General features: G+C 43.3%; 1 protein-coding gene across 3 annotated transcripts in view; it reads right to left on the bottom strand.

The window, feature by feature from the left end:
* Positions 1-7,296, bottom strand: part of LOC108920581 (Krueppel-like factor 12) — a 34,673-nt gene extending 27,377 nt beyond the window's left edge. For 2 of the 3 annotated variants that reach the window (XM_018729446.2, XM_018729449.2), the window contains exon 1: positions 6,914-6,986. The gene's annotated coding sequence lies outside the window, so the exon portion shown is untranslated. Of the gene's footprint in view, positions 1-6,913; positions 6,987-7,145 lie in introns of those variants that run through there. The other variant, XM_018729447.2, reaches the window with a different exon arrangement.
* Positions 7,297-12,413: the final 5,117 nt, after the last annotated feature.

The raw sequence follows: 12,413 nt of genomic DNA, 5'->3' as shown, positions 1-12,413 counted from the left end.
CCCAATAGGGCCAGTTGGTGGCATAGTGGTTCGAACAGCTGTCTCTAGACCTGAAGATTACAGGTTCAAATCTCTCTCCTTGCTGTAGTACCCTTTAGCAGGTTCTTACCCTCAACTCCTCCAGTAGAGTTATCCATTTGTATAAAGGGATAAAAAATTCCTAGGTAGATCAGTGTTGTAAATCACTTCAGAAAAAAATGACATCTAAATTAATTAATATAAATATGACTTTGCAAAATAAACATGCTGGTCTGATATTTCACACTAAATATTTACACTCAAAATATATTTTCAGTTTAATTTTAAATACCTGTTTGTAAAATCTACAACTTGGAGAGACACTGAAATGGTCAGAAAATTTAATTCAAACCTATGAGTAGTCTCTAAGTTTTAGTTTTCTAATTTATGCCTTTGCACTTTATAATCTATCTTAAATCTGGACATTTTCCCCTAAATCAAAAAATGCACACAGTGAATAAATGCTTTATGAGCAATGTTCAGTCACACAAAAAAAATCTTTATAATGATAGTCTTTACAAATCTAAAATGTGTGACATATATCATCCTATATGAATCCATATGAATCACTTAAATGAATAGGTAGATGAACTCATGTACTATAGCTTTAATTTTGGAAGGGCAACATACTCGAGTGTTTTGGTAGCCTTCAAAACCCTTGAGCAGACATTGGGCCCATTAATAGAACCACGACACCCATGTAAACACCGGGCAGGCCCCCCAAATGCAAGCTGGTGAGCGGAAGTTCACTTATTGAGGAGCAATGCCCTTGGGCTCCTGCTATTTCTGCTCCAGGAGATAGTGTGTCAGTAATCCTGCCGAGCTGAAGTTTCCGGATGCGGCTCAAGTCGGCTGTGTTCACACACTTACAGAGGGCCCCCGAAAGGAGAGTTTGGGTCAACCCAAGGTTTTGAAGTTTCCATTCTAATTCAGGGGCAGGATCCAGCTCACTTAAAGACACAGTAAACCCATTAATTCAAGGTTTGTGAGAAACTGCTCTCATCAGAGAGCGAAAGCAGAGTAGCTTGTCTAACGTTCGCTTATTTCGCGACAGTAAGGCAGCACAGGAAGTTACAGCACACGTTTATATGTACAGTGTGCGAAGGCGGTCTGCATTTGTGCGTCTGAGATTTGCCCCATTTTCCAAGCCCGAAATCCTGCTGACCTTTTTGGACTGCCCTCACACAGTGCATATCAACACCTTCCTCCAGCATCTCCCCACAGCGCTATAACCAGCCCCAGAAACATCACCTACACAATGCACCCTCGCTGCTTCTCTGACCTGTTCGAACAAAATGTTCCTGTAAAAGAAAATGTGGAAGGCAGAATAGCAGTCCGATATCAGCACTGCATATTTTACATTCATCCTCTACAATTTCATAGGCCGCGGCAAGCGCGGTACAGGCATATTAATATTATGTTGACCTTAACTCACTATTGCTCCTGCGAGTCTTCTCAGCAGACATTATATGGTCCTTCACCGCACATGCAATATGTGCCGTGTAAATCTCGAACTGATCACCGAAGGCCAAACAGACCAAATATGTAAAAGTGCGGTTCATTTAGACTGCATGGCTACAAGCAACTTCCCAGAGATCTGTACGAAATCACGAATTGTACCATGACTCTAAGTTTGAAAATGAGAAGAGCGCACCATCATTTTCAGGCAAGTTAGGGGCTAAATTCACTGCATCCAGGTTCAACTGTAACTGTTGAAAAAGGGTTGCCCAGGTGCCGAACAAAAAATTGTTTCGCTCAACATTATCGCCATATTCTGGAATATTATTTTCATCTGAAACATGCTATTAGACTAGAATTCTGTCATAGTAGTAAGATCTGCAGTACTTTGACAAATAAGTACATTTTGTGCCCACTGTTGCACTACATACTGTACCTGTGAGGAAACTTCAGAGGATGCAGAATAACTTTGTTAGTGCTGCCCAAGGTAATACTTAGCAGCGTAGATATGGATCCAAAACAATTTAGCTTGGCTGAAATTCTTGAAATGCAATAGGCACAGTTTTATGTTCTGCTTAACTACAAAGGCATATGTCCTTTGTAAATCTGATCTGAGCTCATTATAATAAAAACATGTGTCCTTTAGAATATTGAAACTAAATGCAATGGTTTCAAATGAGCAAATCTTTGAGAGAAAAAAAAAGTTGTTTTGAAAGAGGTACAACATTTATTAAGTCTATGTGTTTCTTGTTAAGGCAGATTATGCAAAATAAGGAAATAACACTTCTGCAAAAGAAACTAATTTGATGCCATTTGGCACATGCTCAAACGGATGATTCACAGCTAAGAGAATTCTGCCTGCTTAGATTTTGGGACTCTCAGAGTCTTACTTTGACTACCCCGGCCTTTCTCTAAATGATATTATTATGTTTTGCACTGAAATGAACATGCTAATGATTCTAGGATTCTAACAATCCATAAATCAATTTTAACAAACCTTTATTGTTTACTTTTAGTTTGCCTTTTCACAAGTTAATCAAAGCTCACAAAGCTTCAGCAACTTAAGTAATATGCAATGTCTTAAAGGTTGATTTCCTGGCTAGCGGAGCCTAAAATCTCATGTATGTAAGAAATTTATTGTGTGTTAATGATGTCTACGAAACTTTTCAGAAAAATCAATTACGATATAAACCATATGGCGATTGCATTCGTACTTGTCAAAATGTAGCTGTAAAAGTGAAGCAATATGAAAGTGAAGGTGAACCGTCCACCACCTATTTTAGTACATATTGAAAGAGAAATAATTAATTTTGTGTCAGAGAAATAAAATTGACACAATGATAAAATCCAAATACACAACTGTAGTTGTGCAATAGTATGTGGGACAGGTCTTATGATGTGTTCCAGTGCAGTAGTGCCTGAGCAGAATTATCAGCTTACAGACCAGCCTGAACCTCTCCAACTGCCCTGAAACACACATCCACACACACACTAGTCAAGTGCTTCAAGTAGTTCTTAGTGTTTTTGGGGCACCGCTAAATAAAGAGACCGCGCACAGTAAACAAGACTGTAATTGCTCTAGCTGTGTTTTCGGTTTTACGCAATGCCCCGAAAATTAAATCCTCTTCAAAGTGTCAACTCTCATAAGAAGTTAAGCACCTGTGTTTCTTGTTACAAGCCACATAAACCTAGAGCTATGTGGTAAATTTTATTATGATGATTTTCAGCCACTGTTAAAAATAAATGCAGTGAGCGGTCGAAAAGTTTAGCGTGTATCTCTGGAGCGTGCTTTAACACGGCTCTGCTGCTCCTGATCACGGCCATCCTGCGGTCCGCTACTGGTTCCAAATGGATTCCACATGTTGGGTGCCTTATTTCCCCCAAGGGTTCACCTGCAGCTCGCAACAAAATTCGTACTCATAATGGGCAGGGTAAAACTTTGGGCCTTGCGGAGCATACCAGTGTCCTGGACTTTAGGAATCCGACAGCCCAAATATTTAGCTGAAATCTTGCAACATTATGTTTGTGGATGAACTATTTACTCTGATTTAACTATTTACACAGCAAGCGTATTCTCGCTGTATCAATTCAGGGTAAATACCTTGATCAAGGGCACTACAATACGATATGAACCCAGGTCTTTCCCAAAGAAAGTAGCTCTGAACACTATGCTATCTGCTGGCCCATGGTTCAAGGGACAAGAATTTATTTCCAGGATGAAGGGGCAGCCAAAAACCGACAAAAACAAAAACTGGCCCCATAACTGCCCAAAGCACGCCCATGACTCATCTGAATTTGATCTCGCTATATGGGGGGAGGCAGCTAGACAAAAAGAGAAGGGTAAAGTTTTAAAACCATGTTTCCAGTGTCTCAGTGAATAAATACTGTTTTGAATCGGTTACAGTTAACTTTTCAGGTCACCTTTTGCTTATTGTTTGATAAGGGTTCTATTGGTGATGTTCCTGGAGACGTGTTTAATGGTGTTATTGCGGCCAAGTCTCATGATTGCTTCTACAATGCAGATGCCATTTCATCGATGAGAAGGCATCTGAAAGCAATAAATTAATTTTATTTTCTCCTCCACTTCCACTGACATGAAGGCCAGTCTAGAGTGCTCTGAACCCCTGTCCTCTTATTCTCTTTGCGGTATCAGAGTTTACACAGCTTGCCCACTCGCTGTGTGTACTAAACACAGCTATAGTAAACAGAATTGTTGGCGAGGAGCAGGTCAGGGGTTGAGTACAACAGTGATGGAGCAATCTATTAACTTTACTACTCAACAAGAAGCAGAGCCAGGGAGAAAATGTTCTTCGTGTATGTTTGTTCCTCCAAAGCTGTTACTGTGACCCGAAAGAGAAACGCAAATGATGTAACCCTCCAGCGATCTTTGATTTCTCATTTTGCCGTGTAGAACACTTTTTAGAAACAATGTCTAGCAATTTCAAATGCGTGTACACACACTCCTGTTTTTTCGTTTATGAACAGTTAAAAGCTCTGGTTGCAATGGGTGCTACAGTAAGACATGCTTCTAACCTCATAACGTTTTTATTTATGTGACTTTTCTTCTCCAGTCCAAAAACAACTCAGTGGATCTGGCTCAGCTGACCGTTTTCTGCAGAATTTGCAATAGCTTCATGTCTTCTTAAATTACTCTCTGTTTTACATATTAAACATATTTTCCTCACAGAACACACATCGCAGTGTTTACCCAACCATGGGTGTACGTGCATTGTCGTTCCAGAACACCGCAGTGAGTTATAAAACGCATTTTAATGTCTTCATTTCCCTGACCTACAGATGGAACCTGTACAGCCAGAACAAGAGAAGCTCATAATTACATTCGCATATTACAAAATACGATCATCTTCTGATCTAACGGTAAAACGATTTTGCGCTGCTTTTGAGAGATGGACCAAATGTGGAGCTCTGCAGCCAAATGAGCACAGAAACCTTCTCCAGCGCCGGACTGATTTTATGAAGAGAGACATGTTTCCGGTCCACATTGCATATGCCTGATGGAACTCTGTCATTGGCGCCTGATGTCTGCTCAGCCTTGTTTGCCTTTGCTTGTGTGTGCTCTGTGATTGTTTGCACTGGGTGACTCCCGTACTCATGAAGAACTTGAGTTGACTTCCCTCGAGATAACAGATCCCTTTTTCTGTGTCCAGGGGGCATGGGGAATACAAATGGGCGCTGACCACGGCTATCCCACAATGCCTCTGTGTCCTCTGGCTGCCCCGGCGAAGGGGGCCGACTGGTCAAGCTCATCCATGTCCCGTACGGCCACACGTGTGCAAGCCCGCCGATAATTTTTTGAATTATGACCGATTAGGGCTCTGTCAGCACACATCTGATGCTCACAGTGAAAACTTGACTAAAAAATTACTGTTTAATATTCCAACTAGCAACACGTTGAAAGTATTGAGCTACAAAGCAGCCTTTGTGACCAACTACTTTAAGCATCAGTAATACCGTGTTAGCTGCGCACTGGAAGAGGTGTAAATGCATTATTGACTCTTCCAAGATCCAGAAAGTCTTCAGTCTAAGGCCAGGCTTCCAAGTCCTCTAAAATTAGGTGAATGCTTTAAATCAAAGTTGCGGAACTGATCTGTCGTGTAATAACTGTTGGCAACACAGAGAAAACCCAATTAAGGCATGTTTACCAGTTCTTTCCTAACACACATCATGTCTATGATTAATAAATGATTAACTTAGTCAAAAAACAACCATATGTATTTGCATTTTTAAATGTATTTTTATTTGTGTTAGAAGTAACCAGACATTACATCGACAATGATCGGCTGATTCTTCACGTCACGGTGTCATCTGAAACAATGAAGGCCGGAGGAAGCCCTGCCGGTCACACAACCGAAGGCAGAAGCCTGGCTTTTCGCACAGCAGAAGGTCAGAGAGTTCAGGAATCACGAGCTCCCGGGATTCAAGTTCAGCACTGTTTACACGCCGTTCCCCTCCTTTCTCGCTGCATATAAACATTAATGCTGTCAGCTCTGCCTGGATTTACTTTAATGGAGAATAACAGCCAGGTGCTTGCCCTTGGCTACTTACAGGCAGTATGTACTCCTGCTCTACAAGTGACAGCCAGTCATCAGTTCCGTCGCATGTTCCGCTGGCTGTGGCAGCACCAGAGATGACATCCAAGGCACCACCCCTGTAACACTCGCCCTTCTCCACCCGCCACACCTCCTGCCCCCACCTCCATGTCCTTCCACTGCCTCCCAGGGCTTGAAATATTTAACCCGTTGCTAACTCTCTCGCTATTCCAACAGAGCCCGTCACGGCGAAGCTGCGCACCGCTCTCGGATGCAAGTTTCTGAGCACAATAACTATGTGCAGTATCATCTGATGAAGCGTAGCTTCAGAGAAACGTATAAGCCTGCAAATGGGAGCAAAGACTTCACTCCTGCAATTCCCTGCTAAAGCAGAACAGAAGTAGGGCTCTTGAAATTGAAATGTAATTTTTCAACTCGGAATTAAACTTATCAGCAGCACCAATGACTACGGGTGGTGAAAATTGTATCTCGGCTTCTTTATACATACTGTTGCCGTTAGCAAAATATGTAAGCAGGGCTTTGGGCAGCATTATGATGTATGACTGTAGAACTTTAACAGTGCTGACAATGAGTCCTTCTCAGTAACTGCTGTGACGCTGACAGCTGTGGTAGTACACTGTGGTGGCCAACACGGACACAGTCCAGCAGAACGGAGATGTTACATGTCAGCTGGCCACTTTCACAATGATGGTCTTCCCAGTGACACGATGAATGGATAATCCCCAAATTATGAGGACTGTGGGAAGCGTGACATTTGAGGCATCTGGACCTGGCAGTGACACTGGCTCAGGTGCACAAAGCGGAGCTACAAAGCAACAAACGGCATAACGCGAAACAGGGAAAGGAAGAGAGAAAACAGCACAGACCTTGTCAGAAGCTGCAGAGCGATGGAAAGTGTTCTCCTTATAGAGTCCCTCTTCCCCCCCACCTCCCTCTCGCTCTCTGTCACACTCCCCCTCTCTCTCCTTCTCTCTCCCTCTCTCTCCCTCTGTCTCTCTCCCCGAGACGCCCTCCTGCTCAGCCCCTCAGCTGCTGAGCGTACTTCTCAGGAAATGAATGGGGGCTCACAGAAAACTGTTGTACTTGCAAATGACTTACCGCGGTCACATGATCCGGTTAAATGTAGGGTGGGCCAGTGGGTGGAGGCTTCTCAGGCCGGAGAAGACAATATACTCTAAGCTTTAACAGCATGCGTCGAATTACACGGGGCCCCTTGGGGGAGGTTTCCGACAGGTCTGGTTAGCTCTCTCGCCTCTGTGTGCCGCGCGCCTGGCAGTACAGTGGCTCCCCCATTAAAAGGAGGGCCAGTTCAGGAGGGAGACTGAGGGAGAGAAAGAGAGAGAGAGAGAGAGAGAGAGAGAGATGACAGGGGCACAGGAAACAGTAGTCCGCCTTCTTGGAAAAAGTGTCTATCACCTATGTTGGATGCTGCACAGCAGGAGTAGAGCCACCGAGTACTGAGAAAGGAACACCCACAGCATTAATTGGGACTAACTCTAACTCAGTGTATATCCTCAAGTCAGAAATCACAAATTATGAGCAATCCCTGGCATTTATTTTCTATATATATATATATATTTATATATACATCATACATACATACATACATATATATATATATATATATATATATATATATATATATATACTGTACATACATACACAGTATATATATATACATACACACGCACACATAGATATACTCAGCATATATATGTGTGTCTGTGTGTATTTGTTCCCACATATATTTATATATGCACTACATTACATGTATAATATATAATATATAATATATATGCACACACACACACACATATAGATGTGTTTGCTTACATATGTGTATATATATATATATATATATATATATATATATATAATAAGGGTGTACATATGTATGTTCAAAATATATTTCATATATGTTTTCAATGCTATACATTGCTCAATAGGGATTTGCACCTTCATCAGCCAAAGCTGGGAAGCAGCAGTGGTGGTATTTATGACTCAGAAATGCTCCTCCGGGGACTCTAATTAGTGTAAAGGAAGCCAAGCTAATTTGCATCTTTGATAGACCTTGGTCTACAGAGAGGGAGAAGTTCCTGTGATGTTCGGCTGAAACCTTTACGGTCCGAAGGTTACGTGTTCTCGATTAAGCTGTATAATACCGCCACTTATCTGCACATTTATTACTTCTCATAGTCCCATGCTTTTTTATTAGACCTTTGTAATATTAGCTGAACCCAGCCTCCGTTCACAGCCCCTGTGGGACAGTGTTATTAATGACTGACATCAGTGATATGGTGGAGTGTCCTGCTGTGTGTTGGACCACACCGGTTACACGGCTGCGGAATATATATCTACCAAAGTTTGAAGGTGTCTTCCATAAAAACAAGCAAATCACCTTTCTGGAGGAACTTTAAATATACCCAGAAGTATCACACCACTAAATATGATGCAATATCATCGTAATAAATGACACACTGTGGCTTTGTGAAAATATTTTCTGACGAATTCTCCAAATTTACTGTATAATATTATACTTAAAACCAATCTGTCTCTGCCACTACAGAACACACGAAGTGGCGATTTTGGGGGAGAAAAACAATAGCATCAAAACTCAAGTGTTTATTGTAATTCTTCGTCTGACTAACAAAGAATATTGCCTTTGGTAGAGAGAGAGAGAGAGAGAGAGAGAGAGAGAGAGAGAGAGAGAGAGAGAGAGAGACAGTGAGTGAGTGGGCAGAGCTGAAGTGTAGTTCTCCAGGGCTGTGGGGGAGGGTGGGAGGTGGACAGGAGCCAGGGGTCTTGCCTCCTCCTGGATCCCCAGCAGTGCTGATGAAAAGCCACTCCCACGGCTCCTCTCGGCTGCCTTGTTTACAGTGCCCCAAGCACAGCAGCCACACAGAGGGGAGAATGCATGTGGACCTGCAGCCCCTGCTTCCCCTTGCAGACACTTGATAGGGATGAGCCTCCTCCATTATGCAGGGGGTGGGATACCTGATAGAGTGGAACCGCCATCCGTGTGCAGGGCTCCATGCTGGTGTTTCGGAATGTATTACCCTGCTTTACCCTTACATTATCTCTAGCACTGTACTGAATGCCTGCATTTCATTTTTTTTTTTTTGCTGAAACAAATGAAGTTTTGGATCTCGCTGAACTAACTTTTAAAAATGAGTATTGCATATGATGATTTAGCAAAATTGTCAGACATAACCTTCTGACTGGGCTGGGTATACACTTTGACACAAAACAGGTTAAAGTGCCCCTTTATAAATATTTCAAGGAACACAGTATTACCTAAAAGTAAAAAAAGTGACAAATATTCCCCACAAAAAACATGGGAGACTCAGATGAACTAACCATGTAATATCCATCTTCCACAACCGCTTTTCCCGAGTGGGGTCGCGGTGAGCCGGAGCCTAGCCCGGCAGCATCGGGGGCAGGGGACACACCCTGGACGAGATGCCAGTCCGTCGCAAGGCACCCCAAGCAGGACTCGAGCCCCAGACCTGCCACGTAGGAGGCACCAGTTGAACCCACCGCGCCACCACGCCCCCCTAACCGCATTAATATATAAGAATGCACATTATATCGTATATTAAAATACTGATACAGATAACTTCCTGAAACACAGTTTTAAAGTTGACGGTTTCTTGGGACACAGCTATCAAAGTAGATTTAGCATGTGCCTGCAGCCTTACATATTGCATTCCTGGAAGAGCTAAATGGTTTGGATGGAATCGGACAGAAGAGACCAGAGCTGTTATTGCAAACAATATGTTTAATGTAGAGGGGAGGAGATGCCTGAATTAGACTGCATCAACTCACCTACAGTCAGACTGCAATAGTGTCATAGAATGAATAGATATAGGGATCGTTGAGGTTTATTGGAGCTTGGAGTGGGGGCATAGAAAAATTATTCACTAAATATCTGGGTCTGCAAGAAATACCTGACAGTGTCACCGGGAGTCAGTAGTCTATGCGTTAATAACTGTGTGGAGATCTGGCAGGAAAGTATCCTTGTTTCATTCAAAGTGGACATGTGAAAATGTACCAGTTCTTACCTCTGTTTTTCTTTTTTTTTTGTTAAATTTGTAGATTGTGATCTTCCTTTTCACTACTTCTTCCCTCAGTTCTGCTCTGCAAACAATGCCAACACCGTGCTTCTTAACCTGTTCTCTTAGAAGGAGGTGGGCAAGTCTGGGCTTGTAAATGACGACCCCATACACTCTCCCATCTCCGCAAGCCCAGGACTGGGAGGGGAGGGGAGGGGAGAGGGTAAGAAAGGTTCCACCTGTGCTTGTCAGTATGGTGGACAAGCACAAAGTGTTGAACCTGACAGAGCAGACAGGACGAAGGGTCAAGGATCATCCCGCGCTTAAGTCAAAGCTGGCAATCATACACCTTTTTTCTGATGTTTGCTTCAGAACAAAAGAATAGTAAAGGGCTCATGGCATCTTGGTGTCTATACCTAAGGCCCACTGTTGATGTCATTCTCCAGTCACAAACATGTGAGACATTTATGAGACTTTGAGAAAGTAAATGTAAATATGTGGAATATTTTGCATTTGAAATTCTTCAGGGAGCTGCTGTTAGTAAATCATTCATAAGTCCCATTATGATTCTGTAAACACAAAAAGTGGGTTGGTGCTCATGGAGAAAGCTTAAATAAATCCTCAACTAATGAAGCAAAAAATGTAAAACATACTTATGAAGCGGAAAAAAGAAAACTGGGTTGTAGGAAACACGACTGTAAACATGTAACTTTGCCTCATGTGCTTTTAACAGCCCTTAAAAATACAAACTAAAAACTGAGTCAAAAGGTGTGCCTCCTAATTTCGGAATTAAAAAAAATCCATCCCTCGGGTATACTCACCGTATGCTGCGGCAAGATAACAGAATAAAGAATATTTTGGAGCCAAACTACAGGCACTTTAAAATGTCAGCTGAGGGCATGATGAGAGACAAAGTATGACTCAGTAAATGTCCAACCCAAATTAGAGGACCAAGCAAAGAACAAGCTAATGAATAATGGAATGGTTAAGGTCAGGCAGGACACAGTAGGAGAAGTGCCATGGCTGACTCATCTCTCGGGAACAATGCAGACAACTTTCACCTGATTCTGAATGATGTGGCATTCTTGATGCACGTTCTGGAAGCACAAACTGATGAAACTCTTAACCTGTCAGAAAATGAAAGCATATCAGTCCATGGAAACCCAATTACATTTACCAGACACCTTTAGTCATCATTCACATTATTTTGTTCAGCTGACACTTTTCTCCAAAACAACTTACACAATTAAGCTGCTTACATTTACTTACCTATTTATACACACAGACACACACTGCCTGAAGCTGCCTGTCCCAAGCGGGGTCGCAGCGAACCAGAGCCTAACCCGGCAACACACAGGGCGTAAGGCTGGAGGAGGAGGGGACACACCCAGGACAGGACGCCAGGCCATCACAAGGCACCCTAAGTGGGACTTGAACCCCAGACCCACCAGAGAGCAGGACCCGGTCAAACCCACCCACCCTGTTTACAGAGCTGGGTAATTTTACTGGAGCAACTGAGGGTAAGTACCTTGCTCAAGAGCACAACAGCAGGAGGTGCAACTTGAACCTTCGGATCCAAAGGCAGCAGCTCTAACCACTGCACTGCTAGATGACCCTGCAATGTGTCTTCCAGTTCTATGGACACAGTAAGTCTTCCACAACAAATAAAAATGGCATTCAAAGTACAGGACATTTTTCACTATTATTCTACCAAGGGTTCACACACACACTTGTCCCAAGCGGGGTCGCGGGGAACCGGAGCCTAACCCGGCAACACAGGGCGCAAGGTTGGTGGGGGAGGGGACACGCCCAGGACGAGACACCAGTCCGTCGCAAGGCACCCCAAGCGGGACTCAAACCCCAGACCCACCGGAGAGCAGGACGCGGTCCAACCCACTGCGCCACCACGCCCCCGCCAAGGGTTCATATTAAAGTAATTTCTGCTAATTATAACTATTTAAATGAAGACACAAAAAGTAAGAGTAGGTTCATTGCAGTGTTAGAAGGTGGGGGTTGAAGTATACTGTCACGCCTCCCTCGGCGCAACGAGGAGCACCTGCAGCGGATCAAGAGACGGACACATAAAAGGGAGGCGCTGAACACGAACAGACGCGGAACCTTGTTTGGTGTTATTACTCATGTGCGTACCTTGCCTTTGCTTTCCTGACTTCCCTGATTCCTCGTCCACGTCCTCATCCTCCTCCTCATTTCCCTGAACCCTCTCCTGTATCTCCACAACTCCTTGCCTGTTCCCTGGATTACGTCTCTCGAATTCCCCCTTTGGATTTCGTTCGCACATCGGTGACCCTTTGCC

The sequence above is a fragment of the Scleropages formosus genome, chromosome 14, assembly GCF_900964775.1.
Source record: "Scleropages formosus chromosome 14, fSclFor1.1, whole genome shotgun sequence".
Lineage (NCBI taxonomy): Eukaryota > Metazoa > Chordata > Actinopteri > Osteoglossiformes > Osteoglossidae > Scleropages > Scleropages formosus.
Note: the sequence above shows the minus strand (reverse complement) of the source record. Positions and strands in the feature narration are given on the sequence as shown.